Here is a 20,912-nt window from a genome sequence, read left to right as displayed (position 1 = left end):
ATGTTGATTAAGGGATAAACATTGGCCAGGGCACCAGAGTTAACTCCACTGCTCTTCTTCGGAATAGTGCATTGGGATCTTTTACATCCACCCAAGCAGGCAGATTGGGCCTCGATTTAACATCTCATCCAAAAGACAGCACCTCTGACAGTGCAGCACTCCTTCAGTACTGCACTGGAATGTCAGCCTAGATTTTTAGTGCTCAAGCCCTGGAGTGGGACTTGAACCCAGAACCTTGTGGTTCAGAGGTGAGAGTGCTACCAACTGCGACTAATTCATAATTTTTCTCAGCCTAAAGTACATGTTGTATATTTTTTAAAAATAGGCTTTCTATTATCAGAAGTGCTAAAACAGGAGCTAAAATGGAGTTGAGAGGGGAGTGAAGTAAGGAAGCGTCTCCAAATGGAACCACTCTCAACAGACACCTTTCAGGATGAAGCTGGGGTCAGCAAATTAAAGAAGACATGGGAGGAAAATTGAGCGAGTGACGCTTGATTCTGCGCCTCCCACTTTTAAAAATAGACATTAAGAAATTAGGATGGGCAGTTAAAAGCTGCATTTCTTTTTTTTCTTTTCACCAGCCGTTTTGGATCAATCTATTTGGACACGGTCCCTAAAAGCTGGAGTCAGTGACAGTGCTGGGATTTGCCCCTTTTTTAATATTAGATTCATTTATAAATGCGCCACAAATGAAAACGCACAGTCCCGCTGGTGCAAACAGGGAGGCTGAGAGGGGAGGGAGAATGAAAATAATTCTAAATATAATAATAATTAAAAGAACAATGCAAAAATTAAAAAAATTATATTTTACAAAAATGCAAACCCAGAAAGCGCTCCCGTTTTATTCCCCTGCAAATAATTGACAGGCAGGATTGACTGATAGGCGGGTTAACCAATGGGGGAGAGGGTGAGAAGGGCGGCGAATGAGACGGGGAGGAGAAATTGATACAGGAAGCCGGGCGGCCAACGGGAGCGGGGCGTATGCTAATAAGGGAAGGTGGGTAGACCAATGGGAGCGAGGCGGAGGCCGCCGTGAAACTGAAGGAACTTTTTTGTAACAAACACATCAGCTGGAGGCTCACGTGGGGCCGCGGCATCGATCAGTGACACAGCCAGAGAGACAGAGAGTGATAGAAAGAACCCACTCTCTCCATTAGACTTCAAACAAATAAATTCAAAGCAAAAAGCACCAGCTAAAGTGCAGGTCAGGGGACAGTGTAATGAGGCCGGGCACTTGGCACTGCAATAATTGACAGGGGCTGTCAGTGCTTCAGGGATCTCTGGTACAGTATTATATTGAGAGAGGATTTTGTCCTCTTGATTCCCTCCTCTTCCCTCTTCCTTCTCTCTCTCTCTCTACATGTGTGACTGACTTAGTCTTTACAGGCTGCACCAAGATCGCGTTGCAACCCCTAAAGGAGGATGAGGCGGTGCATTTGAAAAGCAGCAAACACTTTATTTTTAACCCGGCTCCAGCAATCGTGTCCAGTTTTTAATCATCCCTTGGACTGGATTTTTCTCTAGTGCTGAAGTTTAATCAGAACACGCCAGAGGAGTGATTTTGGGGAGATCGGGTCCACAGTGTCAGGTTAGTGGCGTCTTCATAATCCTCAGAAAGCTATCTATGTGTTGTGTCCATTAAACATGCAATGTAATTAGATTTAAACATGTAATAAGTCATTAATATCTTCATAGGACAAATGGGCGATTTATATATGGAACAAATAGCATTAAAGAGAAGTTTGAATCACATTTGTCTCTGGGCGGTACAGGGTTGTGGGTTCAAGCTTCACTTCAGGACTGTATAGATTGAAATTTCGTTGTTGCAGGTGTTGTTATTCGAGTGAGATATTAAAGCCAGATCTTGTTTATACAGAGAGTTCAGGTGGACAGTAAAGATCTCATCGCATTATGAGAAGAGCTAAGAGTTCTCCTGATGTCCTGCTAACATTCCTCCTGCAACAAATACCACTTAGAACAGCTTAATGGGTCATTACTGTTAGACGATCTCGCTGTGTACTAGATGCTTGATGTGTTTTCCTACGCAATAGCAGTCACAGAACCCCAGTAACAGATACTACGCAGCGATGTGATAAGCACCATTAAATGCAAGTTTTCTTTGAAAGGGTGAGACAGATACAAACCCATTTCAAAATCCGGAACTGCGCTTTATTTTGAAAGATCTACAGGTGACATTTTCAAATGAAAATCATTTGTCCGGATCCGATGTTGAAAGCGTCCGCTTGTACCGTAGAAGTTTGCAGCACACAAGGAGGCGATTCGGCCCATAGTGTTTGTGTCGGCTTTTTGCTGCAGCGATCCAAAAGAATGCCACTAACTCCCCATAACCCTACGGGCCTATGGCAATGAAACAGAGAGCTTATATATGACTGTAGACCAATGCATGGCTACATTTAGTCCATTTATAAATACTATATTTTAAAGCCAGTGTTTATTATCTCTATAGATTATGTGCTTATTTAACTGTTATTTTATGCTATTAGTAAATAACATTTTATCTAATTTCAAAAGCAATTTGGATTTATTGAAGTGCCTTTAATATAGTAAAACATCTTAAGGCACTTCACAGGTGTGCAAGGAGATGTTAGGACAGGTGACCAAAAGCTTGGTCAAAGAGCTGGGTTTTAAAAAGCGGCTTAAAGGAGGAGAGAGAGGTGGAGAGGTTTGGGGAGGGAATTCCAGAACTTAGGAACTAAGCAGCTGAAGGCATGGCCTCCAATCGAACCATAGAAACATTACAGCACAGAGAGAGGCCATTCAGCCCAACATGTCTGTGTCGGCTGCAAAAACTAGCCACCCAATCTAATTCCACCTTCCAGCAGCTGGTCCGTAGTCTTGCAGGCTACAGCACTTCAGGTGCATGTCCAGGTACCTTTTAAATGAATTGAGGGTTTCTGCCTCCACCACTGATCCGGGCAGTGAATTCCAGACACCCACCATCCTCTGGGTGAAAAAGTTTTCCTCATGTCCCCTCTAATCTAAGCAATGGTGGAGCGATTAAAATTGGGGATGCATACGATACCAGCATTCAAAGTGCATAGTGATTTCGGAGGGCTGGAGGAGGTTACAGAGATAGTGAGGAGTGAGGCCATGAAGAATTTGAACATGAGGATAAGAATTTTAAAAACAAGGCATTGCCAAACTGGGAGCCAGGGTAGATCAATGAGCACAGGAGTGATGGTGAATAGGACTTCATGTTAGTTAGGACACAGGTAGCTAAGTTTTGGATGTGCTCACCTGTTTGAAAGTGAGGAGATACTGGCTGTGCAGCTTCACACAGTTGAATAACCCATTGACACCTACTTCTTCTGCATACTTATGAAGAACGGAGAGTTGAGCCGAGGTATCAGAGGGTGCCCAGAGCCTGTGGCAGTGTGCCCCAAGCAAGAGGAGGCAACTTCACAAGAGAACCAGGAAAAAAAATTTAAAAATAAATTATTGCTGCAAATCTACTGATCAACCAGTGTAACCTTGGCAGGAGATTGGCGGAATTTCTGTTTGTGCCTTTATGTAGGATTTCCACCAAACTTGCAGTGGCCAATCACAATAACGCCAAAGAAATTTCTCGGCATATATTCTGTTCTCGATAAATATTTCTTTTAGCTAATTATTAATCGCAGCCTCAAAAATAATAATACAGAATAAAGGATTTTGGGAGGGGGGGGGGCCTGAAAATTATCATCAGCAAATCAGTGCTTGGAGACTGGAAGCTCTACCAAAGTGGTGATCTTTCAGACTTCCCCGAGATGCTAATAGAGCCAGCTTTGGTTCAGTTGGTAGAAGTCTGAGTCAGAGGGCTGTGGGATCGAGTCCCGCTCCAGAGACTTGAACGTCTAATCCAGGCTGACACCCCCAGATGAGATGTTAAGCCAAGGCCCTGGCTGCCCTTGCAGGTCGATGTATAAGATCCCATAGCATTATTTCGAAAATCAGTGGAGTTCTGCCTGGTATCCTGGCTAATGTTTATCCCTCGATCAACATTGCAGATCATCTGGTTATTTATCCCATTGCTGCTTGTGGGATCTTGCTGTGCACAAATTGGCTGCTGTGTTTCCCTACCTTTCAACAGTAAATACACTTCAAAAGTACTTCATTGGCTGCAAAGTGCCTTGGGATGTCCTGAGGTTGTGAAAGGTGCTATATAAATGCAAGTCTTTCTTTTTTTTGTCATTATGAAGGCAAAAAGTTGTTGATAAATCTGAAAAAATTGGCAAAATGTAAGGGGAAATGCAGCCTGCGAATGTTGGAAATATGCAATAAAACAAATAAAGTAATGGAAATATGCAGTAGGTCATCAGCATCTGAAAGAGAGAAGACAGGTAAAAGTTTCTGTTGAATGGCTTTCTGTGAAAGGCTGCGTCTGTGTGTTGATCAGCTGCTCCATGACCTGCTGCACATTTCTGGCCCTTTTCTGTTTGCATCATTAGAGTCACAGCCCGTTATAATCTTGAACTTACCCGCCAAGATTCCTCTGCCACCTCAATGCTTTCATGAGCAGGGTTCACATGTAAGTTAATGAGCTGGTGGCATGGTAGTGCCATGATTTGGCATTCATTGCACACAGTGGTATGGGTGGCATGGCAAAGGCTAGCAAACACAGTTCACTGTATACCATAATTCAATCGTGACTGTTTTGGTGGGTGGGTGAGTGGGGTGGGGGACTTTGAAGGTCTAAAGTGGGTGCTACCTGCTCACCTACTTCACCCCAGAGACTGGGGTGGGTTGTGATGCCAATACAACCCTGGGCTTCATTAGTCATGGCATAGAGTACCAAAGCAAAGACATTATGAAAGACCTTTATAAATCACCGGTTCAGCTTCAGCTGGAGTATTGTGTCCAGTTCTGGGCACTACACTTTAGGAAGGATGTCAAGGCCTTGGAGAGGGTGCAGAGAAGTTTTACTAGAATGGTACCAGGGATGAGGGGCTTCAGTTTTGTGAGGAGCCTGGAGCTGTTCTCCTTAGAGCAGAAAAGGTTGAGAGGAGATTTGATAGCCGTGTTCAAAATTGAGATTTTGCTAGAGTAAAGACCAAGTAATGGTTTTGACTGGCAGTGGGGTCGCTAATCAGAGGACACAGGTTTAAGAAAAGTGGTAATAGAACCAGAGGGGAGATGAGGAATTTTTTTTTTTAAGTGCAGCGAGATGTTCTGATCTGAAAGGGTTGTCAAAGCAGATTCAGTAGTAACTTTCAAAAGGGAATTTGACTTATATTTGAAAAGGAACAATAAATACAGGGCTATGGGGAAAGAGCAAGTGAGTGGGACTAATTGGATAGCTTTATCAAAGAACTGGCACAGGCACAATGGGCCGAATGATCGTCTTCTGTGTTGTAAGATTCTGTGCTTTGATGATCCTGGGCACAGCAAGGGCAGGCAGGAGCAGGTTACCCGTGGGTATTTTTGATCAGCGTGGGAGAATACAGCAAGAAAAACAACATGCAATAACTTCTAAATTTGTTTGCATATATTTAAAAGAGCAGGCAATGGACCTTTCAAAGAAGTGTCCTATTAACACATCCCAAAGAGAAGGAAAACACCAATAGAATCTAATCCTATAAAAGCTAGGATTGCAAAATTGTGGATAAATTGCCTGTGAAACAGCAGAGACTACACCAGAAATTAATCTAGAGTCTTGGGCACATAATCTACACTGTCACTCCCAGTGCAATACTGAGGGAGTGCTGCACTGTCGGAGTTGCCGTCTTTCAAATGAGACATTAAACCGAGGCCCTGTCTGCCCTCTCAGGTGGATGATAAAATCCCAAGGCACTCTTTGAAGAAAAGCAGGAGAGTTGCTCCAAGTGACCTGGACAATATTTATCCCTGAACCAACATCACTAAAACAGATTATCTGGTCATTTATCTCATTGTTGTTTGTGGGATCTTGCTGTGTGCAAATGGGCAGCTGCGCTTCCTACATTACAACAGAGACTACAACTCAAAAATTACTTCATTGGCTATTAGAGTCCTGAGGTCGTAAAAGACACTATATAAACGCAAGTTTTTTTTTAATTGGCTATGAAACACTTTGGGATGTCCTTAGAATGTGATAAAGATGTTTTTTCTTAAATACAAGATCTCTCTTTTCTTTTGTAATCCCATGATGTGACATGTGAAGAAGAATCTCCCCAAATGACAGGAGACTTGCAATAAACCGACTGCTCGACTAATGCAAGTTCAGCGCTTTTTGAGATGAATGTCTTTGATCGGGGGCATCTTTGACATCTTTTGATCCAGGTGTTGTCAAGTTTAAACATCAGTCAGTGAAGGAAGTGGAGAGTTGCTAAATTGTTACTGAAGCCTGTGAGACTATTGTCTCAAGAGTCGATAGTGACGCTTCAAGAGACAGGCTGTCCCTCTCTTACCCAGATAAGGTTCGATAAACTGTGGTCGCTCCTGACCGAGTGATTAAGGAACCATCTGGTGTGGTATTAAACCATGCACACTGTGCCTGGACTGCGCTGAGGCAGTTGGATGAGACCTTAAACCAAGGGCCCCGGTTTCCCTCTCAGGCGGATGTAAAAGATCCCTTGGCACTATTTCAAAGGACAGCAGGGGGGTTCTCTCCAGTGTCCTGGGCCACGATTTATCCCGCAATCAACATCACTTAAAAAAAAATTATCTGGTCATTATCACATTGCTGTTTGTGGGAGCTTGCTGTACGCAAATTGGCTGCTGTGTTTCCTACATTACAACAGTGACTGCCCTTCAAAAAGTACTTTATTAGCTGTGAAGAACTTTGGGATGACCTGAGGTTGTGAAAGTTGCTATAGAAATACTAGTTTTTTTATTTTTTTGATCTTAGTGCAGCAGTTGCAGTCTGTCATTATTTTCAGTGTTCGAGGAGCAGGAAGAGACTGTTCAGCTATTTCACTATTCAGTTAGTTCATGGCTAATCTGTACCACAACTCCATTTAGCCACCTTTGCTCCATAATCATTTGATATCCTTACCCAACAGCAATCTATCAATCTTAGCCTTGAAAGCTCCAATTGATTCCCCAGCATTCACAGCCTTTTTTGGTAGATTGGAAGTGGTGGGTTGGAGAGAATTCCAGATTTCTCCCACAGCAGGGGAGGGGTCACAGGTCTGCCAGGGGTCCACATTCCTTATTGCTGGCTCCTACTGGAAAGTGCACCCTTGTGGAAGTTGGTGAGGGCAGAGATGGATGAGGAAGCGTTAGCTGTGATGTCCCCTCCCTGGGATGCACTAACCTGCTGACACTCACTCTCCAAGATCACTAATTACGTGTAGCCACTCGGAAGAGTCAATGTTACCCCAGCGAGTGTCAATGCCCGCAGGGCGGCAGTCAGTGAAAACTGCGGAGGAGCAGAAAGAAACCTTAAAAGGCTTTAAGAACCAGACAGATAAGAAGAATTTTTTTTATGCTGCAAGTTGTTGTGATCTGGAATGCACTGCCTGAAAGGGAATTGGATAAGTGCTTGAAGGGGAAAAATTTGCAGAGCAAAGGGGAAAGAGCAGGGGGAATTGAACTAATAGGATAGCTCGTTCAAAGAGCTGGCACAGGCACTGGGACTGAATGGCCTCCTTCTGTGCTGTTAAGTTCTATGATTCTTCCTTTGAAAATAAATCTTCATTACCAACTCTAAATTTGACAAGGTGAGCTTTTGATGAGAAGTGATCTCTTTCTAGTAGTTCATAGGGAGTTAGATGACAAGGGCTGGGAGGAGGCTTGTGTTGAACATACACCTGGCTCCAATGATCTGTTTCTGTTCTGTAATTTCTGCGTGATTCTAGTTTCTGTCTGTGCAGTACCCTCTCCATTCATAACTGAAACAGACAGGAATTTCTATCAAAGTAGAAGGGAGTTTATATCTGTATTTGGTGCCAACCTAATCGAGAGTGAATGATGAATGGTAGGATCTAAGCTGGAAAGATTTTTAACTAAATGGTGCCAAAATGTGGAACCTATTTAAGAACTTTAACAAAATATTCTTATTAAGATGCAGCATCAAACACTCCCATGGCTGGTACAGCATGGGTTAGATACAGAGTAAAGCTCCCTCTATGCTGTCCCCATCAAACACTCTCAGGGCAGGTACAGCATGGGGTTAGATACAGAGTAAAGCTCCTGCTGCACTGTCCCGTCAAACACTCCCAGGACAGGTACATCACGGGGTTAGATGCAGAGTAAAGCTCCCTCTACACTGTCCTCTTCAAACACTCCCAGGACAATTAATGTGTCTGGCTCAATTCTAACCTCCAACACCCTATCGCATCTGTTTTCACACCAGCACTTTGTGGTTTTAGGGCAGCTTTGTGCAGATGGGTTGTACCTAGCGGGACCTTGATTGCAACTGCATAAACCCATTTGACAAAGGGTCCTCGGTAGCCAGCAGACATGTTCATGCTGTCACACTGAGCTCGAAACAAATCCAGGTCGCAGAGGTGTAAAAATGGATGTATTAACAGCACTGCACCAGCTCTAGAGCCGACCCTGAGCTAGATGTTAGGTGATCAAGATTGGCTAAGGGGTTCTTGGTCTTTGAACTCTCTCCCTCCATGTTTGGAAGACCCTCACACCCCATCTGCCCATTGAACTGAGACTTTAGAGCCTGTTGGGTCGTGAGTGGATAAAATCGGGAATCAGCAAGAGAAATAATTCCTTTGTGCTTTGACAAGAATTTACATAATGAGTCAGCTTGGAAGTGCTTTCATTTGTCAGCTATGGTGTCTTTAAAAGGGATCTGTGGTTTTTTTTCCTAGCTCTGAACTGCCTAACATGCTATAATAGAAAATATTTCAATGAATTTAAAAATAACCTCCAACAGTAGCTGTGACATATCCGAACATATTTCAATAGCTTGAAGTGGAGTTGAAGAGAATTTGCCAAGTGTCACGGAGCGAAAGGGAGGCTTCCCTTTGTTAAATATAAAGCCATGGCCGATGTGTTATACTCAGCTTTATATGTGATCCTGAGATGCTTTGGGTCTGCCCTGGTGCAAATTGCAAGCCCAGAACCACCCAAAGAACCACAGCTCTGCTGATCTGATTGGCCCCTGAACAACTTTAAAAAATAAAAAGATTCTTGGGATGTGGGCGTCACTGACAAGGCTGGCATTTATTGCCCATCCCTAGCTGCCTTGACTGAGTGGCTTGCTAGGTCACTTCAGAGGGTGTGGGACTGGAGACATATGCAGGCCCAGACTGGGTAAGGATAACTGGTTTCCAACCCTAAAAGCACATTAGGGAACAGGCTGGGTTCTTAACATTAATTTGATAGCTTTGTAGTCACTTTTACTGAAATTAGCTTTTCATTTTTTAAAAACTGAATTCAATGCATTTCAAAATCCCCTGGTGGGATTTGAGATCCCATTCTCAGGATTATTAATCCAGTCTCTGGATTACCAATCCAGTAACATAACCACTGCACTGAAGACTGATAGGTGGCCTAATAGAGGTCTTTTAATATTTTGAAAGGGTCTGATAAGGTAGACATAGGGAAGATGTTTCCACTTGTGTGGGAGACTAAAGCTAGGGGCCATAAATATAAAATAGTCACAAATCAATCCAGTAGGGAATTCAGGAGAGATTTCCTTACCAGAGAATGATTAGAAAGTGGAACTCGCTACCAAGTGGAGTGGTTCAGGCGAATAGCATACATGCATGAAAGGGAAAGATAAATAAGTACATGAGGGAGAAAAGGGCAGAAAGATATGTTGATAGGATGAGATAAAAAGGGTTGGGAGGAGGCTCATGTGGAGCATAAACAGACATGGAGCAGTTGGGCTGAATGGCCAGTTTCTGTGCTCTACATTCTTTATATGTGAATACTGTACTTTGATCTCTGGTATAACGTGGCCCTCTCATTGTACCTTGAGATGGAAGGCAGCAGCGTAGCAATGGGTTGCTCTAACTCAGCTGAGCTCAGAGGGGGGAGCAGAAAGCAACTGCGCTTTCTAAATAAAACTCCATCTGACTGACACTGGAGGCCGCAAATTATAGGTTGTGCTGGTGCTTAGTCTGACATCAGAACGTGAAAATTACAAGGTTTGTATTTTTAAATACAATTAAATGTGCTGTGTGTGTGCATATAAATATACACGCTACTGTGGCCCACTGCAGAGCCTCTGCAATAGCAGACAGATAGACAGACATGATTAGAGTTAGAATAAATTCCAGCAATTCCAAGAATTGTAATTGCTATTTTTAAAGACAAGGTTTGCAGCTGAGTTCGAGGATGGGGGAGGCACTCTTGTCATGGCTTCTGTCTTCTGTTGCCCTCTTTTGCTCTCTTTCCCTGAGTCCCTTCCCCCTCACTGATGATACTAACTTGTTGGAAGAAAATTCCGACATTACTTCACCAAAGTGACTTCCTCATGTGTATCATAGAACCTTATTGCATCAAAGGAGGCCATTCAGTCCATCATACATTTACTGGCTCTCTGAAGAGCTATCCAATTAGTCCCACTGCCTTCTGCTCTTTTCCCATAGCCCTGCATTTTGTTTTCCTTTTCAGGTATTGATCCAATATCCTTTACTATTGAATCTGTTTTCACTGCTTTTTCAGGCAGTGCATTCCAAATCACAACAACTCACTTTGTGAAAACAATTTCTTCTGATGCTGGTTCTAATGCCAATTGTCTTCAACCCAGAAAGTAAACATCAACAGGCCGTTCGACCATGTGTGGGATTGCAACCAGGATTGATCTTGTCCTCACAAGACATGTACACACACATGCAAGCACACACCACTGGATAGTGATCAGGTACAGCACGCCTGGTTGGTTTCTCCCCCTCTGTCACTCTGGTCAATTGCAGCATTTTAAACTCTGTCCCAGTTATCTCAGGACAGGAACAATGATCAAACCTGGGACCTCTCTTGGTTTCTTTAGCTCAGTGTTCCAGCAGGATCTTCAATCACCCCCTGAGCCAGAGGGCAGAGCTGTGCGGGATTTTTTTGTAATTGTACTTTTCAGGCTGAGAGACATGCTAAGCTACTTCAGAGGGCAGTTAAGAATCAACTATACTGGTGTGGGCCTGGAGTCACACATAGGGAAAGGATTGATCTCCTTCTTTAGCGGACATCAGTAAACCAGATGGGTTTTTGTGACGTTCCCATTTACGAATACCAACCTTTTAATTCCCAGATCTTTCTAAACTGAATTAAAGTAATCTCAGAACTGTCCTAGATGGGATTTGAAGTCATATTCTGCTGGATTATAGACTACGCCTCTCGAATGCTAGACTTGTAACATAACCACTACACTCAATGTCAGCATTAAACACTCCTGGGTCAGGTACCGTATATCCAGATGCAAAGTGGAGCTCCCTCTACACTGCCTCAATAAAGTGTCTCACCCAACATCAGAACAGTATCTCATACTGAACCAATGTAACATTGATTTTCCTTTCCCATATCTCTATGAGTGAGGTTGCCAAATTAGGGTTACAGTAGTGTTGTGGTTATGTTATCAGATTAGTAATTCAGATGCCTGAGCTATAAACCAGCAGGGCATGAGTTCAAATCCCACCAGGATTCAGTTTAGAAAAAAGCCTGGGAATTAACAAGCTGGTATCAGTAAAAGTGACCATTCACTAAAACTCCACTGGTTTACTAATGTTGTTTAGGGGATTAATCCTGGGCTTTTATGTGACACCAGTCCCACAGCAATGTGATTAACCCATAACTGCCCTCTGAAACAGCCGAGCAATCCTCTCAATTTATCAAACCACTAGCAGCAAGAAAGCCCACCAGGACCTTTGCAAGGCCAAGAGGAATGGGCAATAAATCCAGCCTTACCAGCAACACTCACATCCCCAGAATGTATTTTTTTTATTCGTTCGTGGGATGTGGGTGTTGCTGGTTAGGACAGCATTTATTGCCCATCCCTAATTGCCCTTGAGAAGGTGGTGGTGAGCTGCCTTCTTGAACCGCTGCAGTCCATGTGAGGTAGGTACACCCACAGTGCTGTTAGGAAGGGAGTTCCAGGATTTTGACCCAGTGACAGTGAAGGAATGGTGATACAGTTCCAAGTCAGGATGGTGTGTGGCTTGGAGGGGAACTTGCAGGTGGTGGTGTTCCCATGCATCTGCTGCCCTTGTCCTTCTAGGTGGTAGAGGTCGCAGGTTTGGAAGGTGCTGTCGAAGGAGTCTTGGTGAGTTGCTGCAGTGCATCTTGTAGATGGTACACACTGCTGCCACTGTGCGGCGGTGGTGAAGGCAGTGAATGTTGAAGGTGGAGAATGGGGTGCTGATCAAGCAGGCTACTTTATCCTAGATGATGTCCAGCTTCTTGAGCGTTGTTGGAGCTGCTCCATCCGGGCAAGTGGAGAGTATTCCATAACACTCCTGACTTGTGCCTTATAGATGTATAATAAATAATATATGTTGTTATGATGTGATTCACTCTGACTTTGAGCTGGGTTGAGACAGGCCAAACTCATTTCATACAGAACCCCTGCAACCATCAGTGGAACTTTCCACCCTATCAGTCCTGGCTGGATTTTGAACCCATGTCCCAGAGGTGAAAGGTGGGAATCCAACCTATTTCCATGTTTTAAAGAAATGAGGCTAAAAAACAGGTAGGCAAGTAACATATGTGAATAGCGCAATCAGAATTAGAATCATAGAATAGTACAGCACAAAGGAAGTTCATTCAGCCCATCGAGTCTGTGATGGCTCTTTCGAAGAGCAATCCAGTTCGTCCCACTCCCTCGCTATTTCCTCATATCCATACAGTTTTTTTCGTCCTTCAAATATTTATCCAATTCTCTTTTGAAAGCTACCACTGAATCTTTATTCACCATCCAATGGTCGTATAGGGCCGCTCACCTTCAAAACAAAACCTTGCCAATTCTACAAAGAAGCAATAACTGCCAGAGTCAATTTCCTGCATATACAGGATAATAGATGGCAGGCAGTAATTCAGATGAGTGGTTGGATAATGTCACCAACTGTGAGGTATGATTTCCTTCCGACTTTCAATCCTTTACAATCAGTAAATATGTTGGTTTGCCTCAGTTGGTTCCTTTTGATCAAAAGGCTGGTATCACTCCCGGTGCAGCAGTGAGGCAGCGCTGCCCTGTGGAGGTGTCACCTTTCGGATGAGACATTAAACTGAGGCCCCCCGCCTGCCCTCTCAGGCAGAAGTAAAAGTTCCCATCGCCACTATTTTGAAAAAGAGCAGGTGAGTTCTCCCAAAACGATGACCTGATCATTTATTTCATTGCTGTTTGTGGGAGCTTGCTGTGCACAAATTGGCTGCTGCGTTTATTACATTACAACAGTGACTGCACTGAAAGTATTTCATTGGCTGTAAGGCGCTCTGGAACAGCCTGAGATTGTGAAGGACACAGTATAAATGGAAGTCTTTCTTTCTTTAGAGTTGGTTCAGGTGGATGCTAAAGATCCCATGACATTATTTGAAGGGGAGCAGGGGACTTCTTCCTGTGTCCTGAACTCAAAGAAAGACTTGCATTTATGTAGCGCCTTTCATGACCTAGACATCAAAAAGTGCTTTACAGCCAAAGAAGAACTTTTTGAAATGTAGTCAGTGTTGCAATGCAGGAAATGTGCACAGCAAGATCCCACAAACAGCATTGTGATAATGACCAGAAATAGTCTGCTTTTGTGACGGTGGTTGAGGGCTAAATATTCGTCACGCCGCCAGGGAGAACTCCCCCCCCACCCCCCCAGCACTCCCTCAGTACTGCACTGGGAGTGTCAGCCTAGATTCCAGTCTTTTAATTGTGAGGAAGCAACTGAGGCAAACCAGCACATTTACTGATTGTAAAGGATCGCAACTAGGAAGGAAATTATACCTCACACAGTTAGTGACGTTCTCCAACTACTCATCTAAATTACCCGCCTCCACCTATTATCCTCTTTAGGCAGCAAATTGACTCTTCCAGTTCTTCCTTCTTGGGGGTTCCTGATAATTTAGCGCATGGGAACCATTCATGGGGGGCCACCCGCTTTCCCTTATGACCAGTTTGCCCCTGCCTTGGCCAACATTCCTCCCTCACTGTCATGAAGGGTTTTGATAGGGTAAATTGAAAGTAGAAGAAGGGTCGGTAACCAGAGGAGACAGATTTAAAGTGATTGGCAAAAGAACCAGAGGTGACGTTTATTTCCGCAGCGAGTTGTTGTGATCTGGAATGCGCTGCCTGAAAGGGTGGCGGAAGCACATTCAATAGTAACTTTCAAGAGAGAATTGGATAAATACTTGAAGGGAAAATATTTGCAGGGTCTTGGGGAAGGAGCAAGGGGCAGTGGAGTTAACTGAATAGATCTTTCAAAGAGCCAGCATAGGTATGATGGGCTGAATAGCCTCCTTCTGTGTTGTATCATTCTATAATTCTAACCAATGTCGCTAAAACAGCTTAACTGGACATTCATTCTAATTACTGCTTGCGGGACCCTGCTGTCTGCAAAATGGCTGCACTTTAATTGTCTTTGAGATGTTTCTGAGAGATGTGATGAATAAGACGTTATATAAACATGGGTCTTTGATTTTCCTTCTCACCGTTTTAAGGCATCTACTGTGACTGTGCTGAAGGCTACTTGGTGTTGTAAAGAAATAAAGATTGCGTTCGTGCAGTCGGTGAAAATGTGTGGTGACTATTGTGTGACTGTCTGGCATGTGCAGCAGCCAGTCGGCACTTTATGGCTCTCGAACACTGCAGATAACATTTTTAAATTATTTCTGGGATTTATGCAAGGCTGGCATTTATTGCCCACCCCTAGTCACCCTGGGTACAACTGGATGGCTTGCTAAGCCCTTTCAGAGGACAGTTAAGAGGCAATGGGGTAGATTTATGCGATAGTGTAAAGGAGTGACAGGAGGTTGGAGCCTGTTTTACATCTCTCCCAGTTTTTGATCGGCACAGCAGTAAGTGTTTTCAGAATCCTGGAAAAGCATTTTGCAAACAACTCTGAATGGAGTTATATATTGATTAGAGTGTCACCTGGGGCTCAGTTGGTAGCAGTCTCGCCTCTAAGTCACAAGCATCTGGGTTCAAGTCCCATTCCAGGGCTTGAGCAGAAAAATCAAGGCTGATGTTCTGGTACTGAGGGAGTGCTTCACTGTTGGAGGTGCAGTCTTTTGGAAAAGATGTCGGCCCTCTCAGATGGACGTAAAAGATCCCATGGCACTATTTCAGAGAAGAGCAGGGGAGTTATCCCTGGTGTCCTGGCCACTATTTATCCCTCAATCAACATCACAAGATCATCACGTTTCCGTTTGTGGGAGCTTGCTGTGTGCAAATTTGCTGCTGCATTTCTCACTTGACAGCAGCAACTCCACTTAAAGTACTTCATTGGCTGTAAAGTGCTTTGAGATGCTCGGTGGTCGTGAAAAGCGCTATATAAATGCAAGTCGTTCGTCCTTTAAAATGTGCCTTGATACTTGGGGAAGAGGAATTTTGACCAAATCGTTCCCGTCAAAATGCAATGTACGTCTGCGACTTTGAGTAAGGTGAGATATGTGATGAATTTTCTGTCCCCAGAATGGCTGTGAGTCTCTGCGTGCTATTTGTCGACTTACAGGAAAATCTGATGGCCCCTTATGTTCCTTTCAACAGTGTCAAATGTGGCTTAGTGAGTAGCAATCTCACCTTTCATTTAGAAGGTTGTGGGTTCATGTCCCACTTCAGAGATTTGAGCCCATACTCCAGGCTGATGTTTCAGCGCAGTACTGAGGGAGTGTGGCACTGTTGGAGGTGAGATGTTAAACCGAGGCCCCCGTCTGCCTTCACAGGTGGCTATAAAAGACCCAGTGGCATTAATCGAAAAAGAGCAGGTGAGTTTTCCGCAGTGGCCTGGGCCCAATATTTATCCCTCAACCAAACCTCACTGAGAAAACAGCTGATCTTGTCGTTATCACATTGTTGTTTCTGGGATCTTGCTGTGCACAAATTGGCTGATGCGTTTCCTGCAATACAACAGTGACTACACTTTAAAAGTACTCCATTGGCTGTAAAGCACTTTGGGACGTCCTGAGGTTGTGAAAGGTGCTATAGAAATGCGAGTTCTCTCTGTTGTCTTGATCCGAGTGGGCACATTCTGCTGACAGCCACGGAAGGGGTCGGGGGGGAGGGATGGACGTGAGACCTCCTGGGGCCCGACTGTGCTCCGACCATTACCTGGTGTGAGTTCCAGTGGGTGAGCAAAAGCAATGCTCCCCTCCCCCACCCCAGTCAGTTGGGCTTTATTATTGCGGCAAATGGAACAGGATTTTACTCATGAGTAAACTATCAAGACTTGTGTGTGGGGAGGGGGAGCTATTTTGGGGACAGTTTTTCCCTGTCTTTGTCTGAGTATTTAAACCAGGTGTTTGCTGTGCTTCACCCTTTGACCCTCATAGACCAGCTCTTTAACCTATGACCCTCAGAGGCCATTGTAACTTCCTGTTACAATACTATAAATAGAGCATGGACCTATCCTGTTTCCTGTTTGTCACAAATTTTGTTTCCACTCTGTCCGCTTAAATGCTGCACATTGTCCAGTGATGCCTTTTGCTTTGTATGAGGGTGGGCAATTTTTTTTTGTGTGCTCAGCAAGTTGAACAGACCCTGCCTCTGAGAATCTCATTCAGTCTCGAGAAGCCCCTCATGCCTTTAACTAAAAGCAGTGAGCAACATCTTTCCCATGGGTTGCAGCAGACGACCTGATTGGTGCCAATGTCTTCTCTTGCTTGTCATTGTCATTGTCCGCCCTGTTCTCACTCCTCCACAACCCTCTGAGAACTCTGTGTTCCTCCAACTCGGGTCTCTTGTCTGCATCTCCCATTTCTGCCCCCCCCCCCAAATAAAACCCCAACCATCATTGGTGGCTGTGCCTTCAGCCATCCTGGCTCTAGAATTATCTTCTTTAACCTCTCTGTGCCTCTCTCCCCCCATCTCTCTCTCTCTCCTTTAAGATGCTGCTCAAAACCTACCATTTCGGGAGCAAGTCCAATTTCTCGCCCACTGTGTGTTTCACTCTGTCACTCTCTGTCTGTGTCTCTCTGTCACTGTATATGTCTCTGAGTTTGTCTCCTTGTCTGTCTGGCTTCAGTGTGGGTGGAATCTCCTGCTGTTTGATGAGAGTTAACCCATTCTCCAGCCTGAGCTCGCTGCAGGGTCAGGTACTGCACATTACACTAAATTGCAAGAATGCCATTGAAACTATATTTAGAACGAAGTTGGCCAGAACGCATTTAGTTCCAAGCTAAATATAGGTCTGTGCCAGTAAGCAGGGGGGTGGGGGTGGGGGTGGGGCGGGGGGAGGTTGGAGGCGTTGGGGGAGGGTCAGGAAAGGAAGCTGTGAGTACCTCATCTCTAAATGCCTGAAATTTGAGCTGCTTTATGACGTGGCTCATTCCTTGGAGTTTTGCCAGTGTGAAAAGGAAAGAGATGCCCATTGCTCAGTGCTGTCAGTCCAAGTGTTAGTAGCTATTAATCCCTTTATAAATAGACCATTTCCTTTGGCAGAGGGTATCGGGGTGGGAGGGGTGGTGGTGCAAGGGGCATGGAGCTGGAACAAATCGAATTCTGAGTTGCTGCTGGTGAAAATTTGTTGGAAGGCTCAATAATTAACACTGTCCACCCCTGCACTCACCCTGAGCACAGCAGCAGTGCAGCATTGTGGTTATCTAACTGGACTAGTAACCCAGATTCGGGATTTCAAATCCCACTGGGGCTGGTTTGGGAACCTGAATTCAGTTTTTGAAAACCTTGAACTTTGTGCAGGAAGAAAACTGGGATCAGTAAAAGTGAGTTTGAAGCTGTTGGATTGTCTTAAAGAACCCAACTGGCTCACTAATGTACTTCAGAAGGAATCCTACCATCCTTACTGGGTTTCGGCCTACATGTGACTCCAGTCTCACACAAACACGGTCTCTTTACTGCCCCTCTGAAGGGGCCTACAAGCCTCTCAGTGGTAACCAGGGATGGTCCTGCATTGGAAATTTGAGTGCGAGCTGCCTCTTGATCTTCCAGTCGTGGGGAATCGTAGATGAATGTTGCACCTGAAATGCTGACATGCATGGTATGTAGCCAAGGCAACCCACGGGGGGCTGAATGTTATGGAGCCCCCTCCAGAGACAGTTGAGGAGGCGGGGCCCAAGAATTGCGACAGAAGGCGGGGGGGGGGGGGGGGGGGCGGGGTGGTGGGTGGGGGGAGGGTGCAGAGGGTCATGCCTTCCCATCGCACCACAATTTTGATGGGGTTGGGATTGGCCGAGGACAGCCTTCCTGCCCAGAGTTGAGGCCCTTAAGAGGCCTATTTACAGCCATTTGAGGGACTCTTTCCCTCCCATTGCCACTGCCATTAAGCCAGTGGAGGGGTATGCCCCTGCAACACGGGGAGGTCGCCCAGTAAAACAAGGCCTTCCTGCTGACTTGGACAGAGGGGAGGGCCCTTTTCTGTGGGAAATCTGTGGCCCACAGAGGACCCCCACCAGCAAACAACACAGCTCCCTGGTTCCCCTCCTCCTGTACTCCAGGCCCACCCCTCACTGGGGCCTCACCTCACTTACCTGAGGTTTGGATCTTCAGCACTGGGCCTGGGCCCAAGGCCTTTGCAGTACCAGCAGTGGCCACCACTCCCGGTGCACTGCCAATATAACTGAGCTGCCGGCCCTCTGATTGTCTGAGAGCTTTTGGAGGCGGGATCCCCGTCTTTAAAGGGACAGGGATCCTGACGCCAGGCTGTTAATTGACCTGGCTCTGTAGAATTGCGCCAGGGACACAACATTCAGCTGAAGGTGTGCCAATCCAGTAAACGAAGGCCATGTTGGTTGGTTTACCTATTTAGGTGCTTCTGGACCACCTGGCCTAGCATCTAGGCTTTGGCCTATGCTCCAGCTCTGGGTTCTGGACAGTGTGATGGTTTTGCGGTACTTTTAAATTCTGGGGTGCCTTTTAGTTGGAGGGATTGTCTTCATGTCCTGGCTTCCATTTTAAAGTTCTCATCCTTGTGGCCCCACCCCATCCTACTCTGTAACCTCCTTCAGCAAATGGAAAACCTGCGATTTATACAGCACCTTTCACAACCTCAGGACATCCCACGTAACTATTCGCAGGAGTGACCTCCCTGGTGTCTTGGCCAATAGTGACCCCTCAACCAACATCGCGAAAACAGATCATCTGGTCATTGTCACGTTGCTGTTTGTGGAATCTTGCTGTGTGCAAATTGGTTGCCACATTTCCTACATTACAGCACTTCAAAAGTCCTTCATTGGCTGTGAAGCACTTTGGGACATTCTGAGGTTGTGAAAAGCGCTACAGAAATGCAAGTCTTTCTTTTATCACAGAGCAGGCAGACTAGCCGGTATATTAATAGCAGGAAAATAGAGACTCACGGGGAAAGTGGAAGGGGTTAACTCTTATCAAAGTAACAGAAGTATTGCTTGAACTTTGACGATTTCCCATCTCTAAGAAGCGAAGCATTTGTTTTCTTTTTGTTTATCCCTATTGAAATGGAAACTTGTAGCTATGCCAAGTATGGATTCTGCCTTTGTCTGAGATATCACAGTGTGCGATGTTACTACAATCCTGCCAGAGCATCTGTGGAACAGAAATCTGATCACGCAGGGGAAGGGTTGCTTTGCATCCTCAGGAGGCCTTTAGCACGTCTGATCTAGAGGTCCAGGAGTATCTCCCTCACCACCTCCCCACCCATCGACAAACCCCAACAGAAGCTACCAAGGGTGTATAAATTTTTAAAATGTGGAAGGCAGAGTGAATTGAATAATTTATTGCTTCTGAAAACATTGTTTAAACTGACAGTTTCTCCAAAATTGTGCAAACTCATTTTTACTTTTGGGGGGAGGGGGGTGGTACGGTTTGTGGGGGGGGGGTGATGATAGGATTATGAAAATGGGATGAAATTATTGGGTGAGTGTACCTTCTGCCAGAAGAGCTGTTTCCCCTGTTGGAATGTGGACATTCCAATGTTGACAAGATATTCGACCATGGGGGGATGGCAAGGGACACCTAATGCTGAGCCCAAGCCTGTCCCTGAAGATACAAGAATCCAGAACACAAATCTGATGTAGCAGCTTCTGATTCAATCAAGTAAATATTGTATAAATCAACAGCAATCAGCAGGCAGAAGCCTCACAGATGAGGCTTTTCTTTCTTCCAGGTCTCTCTTTATAAAAAAGATTTCCTAGCCCAGGGGCACTGAAGAACTTTGACCCCTATAACCGCACTGGCTGATTATAGCCAAGTCAGCAAAGATACCTGGAAGAGCAATGGAAGCAGATTCAGTAATAACTTTCAAAAAGATTACATAAACCATAAGAAGAAGAATTTGCAAGGCTATGGGGAAAGAGCAGAGGCAGTGGGATCAATTTGGCTCTACTAACGAGCTAGCACAGGTCGATGGGCTGAATGACCTCCTTCTGCGCTCTTACCATTCTTTGATTCTGGGAGATGTTCAAGACTGAACCTGGAACTTTTCTGGCTTGAGTGGTTCAGTTTTGTACTGATCGGTATCCTCAGCAACGGAACTATTGGGGTGCTCCACTGGTTCGCCTTTCCTGAGCGTTTGGATGAGATGTAAAGGCCCCAGGTGAACGTAAAAGATTGCACGGCCGCTAATACTGAGAAGAGGAGGGGAATTCTCCCTGGTGTCCTGAGTAATTTTATCCCTCAACCAAAATCACTAGAAAAAACACAGATTATTGGGTTCTTATCACATTGCTGGTAGTGGGAGCTTGCTGTGCGCATTTGGCTGGTGTGTTTCTTACATTGCAATAGTGACTACACTTCATTGGCTGTAAAGCACATTGGGATGTCCTGAGGGAAACCGAACTCCACCCCAACCCTCGCTCCCACAACCAAAATAAATGGGATAAACGGAAATCCGCCCCCATAGGGACAATTGGAACTGAATTGCCTGAACTCTGTGGGCTGGACTTGTCTCACAGGTCACGGTTTGGGA

At 45.0% G+C, this 20,912-nt stretch overlaps 1 protein-coding gene across 1 annotated transcript in view; it reads left to right on the top strand.

Moving 5' to 3' along the window:
• The first annotated feature begins 1,051 nt into the window (after window positions 1-1,051).
• mef2b (myocyte enhancer factor 2b) overlaps window positions 1,052-20,912 on the top strand; it is a 100,305-nt gene continuing 80,444 nt past the window's right edge. The window contains exon 1 of the mRNA XM_068016070.1: window positions 1,052-1,588. The gene's annotated coding sequence lies outside the window, so the exon portion shown is untranslated. The remainder of the gene's footprint in view (window positions 1,589-20,912) is intronic.

This window comes from Heterodontus francisci, chromosome 36 (genome assembly GCF_036365525.1).
Source record: "Heterodontus francisci isolate sHetFra1 chromosome 36, sHetFra1.hap1, whole genome shotgun sequence".
NCBI lineage: Eukaryota > Metazoa > Chordata > Chondrichthyes > Heterodontiformes > Heterodontidae > Heterodontus > Heterodontus francisci.
Note: the sequence above shows the minus strand (reverse complement) of the source record. Positions and strands in the feature narration are given on the sequence as shown.